Here is a 3,867-nt window from a genome sequence, read left to right as displayed (position 1 = left end):
TATGAAACCACCTGTAGATTAAGTCACTCGGATATCACAATCCCTGCCGATCAGCACCTAATGGTAACTGAATTTCTATTAGAGTTTTCTGTACGACGTACAATGCTGTATAAAACCATCAACTATGACCGGCAGCTCTCCAGTTGCTCACCAGATAGAGTGGAGTGAGGGTGCGTACCATGGCTCAGGAAAGCGCTGCCATATGCAAGATCCGTGGCTAACTTGACCTTAAATAACATAAAAACTATCGATGAGAAAGGGTTGCAGTTTGGTATGTTTGATTATTGAAGGGTGGATGATCAAAATACTAACTTACAGTCCTCTAGCCTCAGTGGTATTTTAGATCTGAGGGCGGACAGACAAACACACAATAGTTTTTTGCTTTTTTGTTTTTGGTTTACTGAAAACTAAAAATCACCTCATTTATCTCTGTACTTTTACTATTTATATGAAGACCCTGATATATGAAATAAAACATTTCATGGCATACTAAATAAAGACGGAGCCAAAGAAATCACACGGAAAAATTTTATTTTCATGAAAAGGCCGTTTTCGTAATACAAAAAATCTTTCTGCCACATCCACTCATCAGCGATGCGATAATCAAGCGGTAAAAAACATCACGGAAGATACTCAGGTGAGAAGGAATTTCCCATCGGGTCATCCTGATTGTGAGGAAGAAAGCCTGCGGAGGAGGAGGAGGAGGAGGAGGAGGAGGAGGAGGTGGGGCAGAAGCAGGAGGACCAGGAAAAATGCGACAACATTTTCCACATATGAGCTACGTGAAAACTGTTCTCAATCTCCAAATTATTGTAAAATTGTATCTTATTTGTTACATTTTACACAATTCTCTCCCTCTTTCTACACCTATAAGCCTCGTGTTTCTTAGCTCTCTCTCTCTCTCTCTCTCTCTCTCTCTCCAGGCATCATCTGTATGTAGAAAGTTCAAAAGCATCGAGCGCCCACTTCCCAGGACATCATCGCCTCTCCAGAGGATTAACGCGACGAGGAGCGACCGACCACCCGGAACTTAATGAGTGGCAGACTCGTAGCAACAAACAAATACATAAAACTCTAATATGGAAATAAATGTTCATAAAGGAAATATAAATGATTAACCAATAGAATAATAGAAAACAATAAACTTCGTACGTGAAGCATTTGGTTAGATAGCGTGAATTGAAAGAGATAAGGAAAACACGACGACTTAGACATCAAAATTCAACTAACAACATCGAATAATTGTCACTTTCTTTGTTGTGTCGTTGACTCCTTAAGGCAAAGTTCTAGACGCTGTTTACACATAAAACATATACGCACATACTTATCAATCAATCTACATTATATATATATATATATATATATATATATATATATATATATATATATATATATATATATATATATATATATATTAACGACCAATAATTTCTATATCTAATTCTATTTAAAGCAAATAAAAGTTATGATAAACAAAAATTAAAGTAAACGAGCAGGCAAAAAGATGTAAATATAAATGTAATGTTATCTTCTTGAACTAATTCAGACAATTTTAAAAAGAAAAAAATTACCGTTAATTTTCCATTCCCAAAAACAGTAAACTAGTCATGAAGTATTCAATGCGAAAAAAAACCTAAAAATTTATGATAAAAATTTGCGATGAACATAATCATTCTACTATCAGTCAAAGATTTCATACACACACAGACACATATTCATATGCATGTGTCTATGTATGTATGTATATATATATATATATGTATATATATATGTATATATATATATATATAATATATATATATATATATTATATATATATAGTATATATATATATATATATATATACATACACTACATAGACACATGCATATGAATATGTGTCGTGTGTGTATGATGATAAATAATAAGATACGAACAATGATAATTACTTACACATTTAACTGCCATTATCGCTATTAAAATACTAACACTTCTCATTACTAGATTTATTATTCCTTCTCATCCGAGGTACTTCTCTCGTCGTTCATATTCGCATTTTTTCTTTCTTTTTTTATGTCATCTGGAATTTCTGTACACCATGTTCGCATGTTCAGACAACGGTGCGTAGCCAACCACGCAGATTGCAAAGCGAGGTTAAGTTTTCAAGCAGTCATGAACATAAAGTAGTGTAGGCACGCGGACTTGAGTCTAAACAAAACAAGGTTTTTATGAAAGTGATACCCGATGGCGAGATACTGAATTATTTATATATCAGCTTTACTGACTGTATTTGATTAGAAGATGGTAGAGTAAATTAATATTAAATATATATATATATAATTAATATATTTATATATATATATATATATATATATATTATATATATATTTTTTTTTTTTAATAGCGATAATGGCAGTTAAATGTGTAAGTAATTACCATTGTTCGTATTCTTATTATTTATCATCATACATCATTGGCGATAACGAAGGGAAAATAAAATTACCTATAAATAAATGTATGAATGATTAATGTAGAATGCTTATCAAACCAAAAGGCCTTTTATGAAAGGCAAAAGGCAAGTGTAAGGGGAATTAAAAAACTTATAAAAAAAAGAGAGATTAATATGAAGCCAGAACCTGATCATTTTCTACTATGCAACCTCACAAAACGTAACAAAATATCTGCCATAAAGAATATGGAAAACACTGCTAGCACAAACACTTTCAAAAACAGGCTTGGAACCTGTCTTCGGTAGAAAAAAAAACACACACACACCGGAAGAACATAATTAGAAATCTAGGAAATTTTCTCCATACCAGACTGCATCACTGGACACGACAAACAACAATCATAAGGCATACAATCAATTACCAACGGGAAAAAATTAGATAATATAAATATTCATCGCAACAGAAGATATTGATTATATATATATATATATATATATATATATATATATATATATATATTAATATACACACACTGTACGCGTATAATGCAAAATCAGTTGCTTACACGCGCACGCGCGCGCACACACACGCATATAATAGATATATATTAATATATATTATATATATATATATAGATATATATAATTATATAAATATATATGTTCATAAATATTAATGTACATATATATATTAGATATATTAATATATTATATATATAATATAGATATATATATATATATATATAATCAAAATAAGAATTTTCCCTCCCTTTTCCTAGCCGGGGGTGGATCCATAGATAAAACAACACAATGATCGCTGCTACATTCATACTTTATACACCTGTACAGACGGCTCATCAGCATAGCCTTGAATGCTCCCAAAAACAGTGAAAAAGAACCCTATCCTATTCTTTTATTTCATTTGAGTACAAGTAAGTATAACGGTATAACTTTACTAGTATCCCATGTGGTGTTTGGTAGGATTATGACTGAGAAAGTCAGATAACAGAAGGAAGGCTACATGGATGAAGAGCACTGCAGGCTTAGGCAGAGAAGAAGGTGTGAGGATCAAGAGCTGTTTATTGCACAGTTGGAGAAAAGAACTATATGTGGCATACATGTACCTAGAGACATCTTGTTACAGAAGTGATAAAATCAATGTGAAGGAAGTTGACGATGTAAGGCATGGAGGGTAAATTGTTCTAATTGACACTAAGTTTTGATGATGGAAATGAAGCATGTTGAGTTCCTTGTCAACTTAGCAGGGGCACTTCCGGCCATTCAGTGCTCAAAAGAGGGAGTTGGAGTGACAGCAAGACAAATTAAGTATATCTTAGTTTTACCAGACCACTGAGCTGATTAACAGCTCTCCTAGGTCTGGCCCGAAGGATTAGATATTTTTAAGTGGCTAGGAACCAACTGGTCACCTAGCAACGGGA

The sequence above is a fragment of the Macrobrachium nipponense genome, chromosome 30 (assembly GCF_015104395.2).
Source record: "Macrobrachium nipponense isolate FS-2020 chromosome 30, ASM1510439v2, whole genome shotgun sequence".
Classification (NCBI taxonomy): Eukaryota; Metazoa; Arthropoda; class Malacostraca; order Decapoda; family Palaemonidae; genus Macrobrachium; species Macrobrachium nipponense.
The sequence above is the reverse complement of the archived record's forward strand: the minus strand, read 5'-3'. Positions refer to the sequence as shown.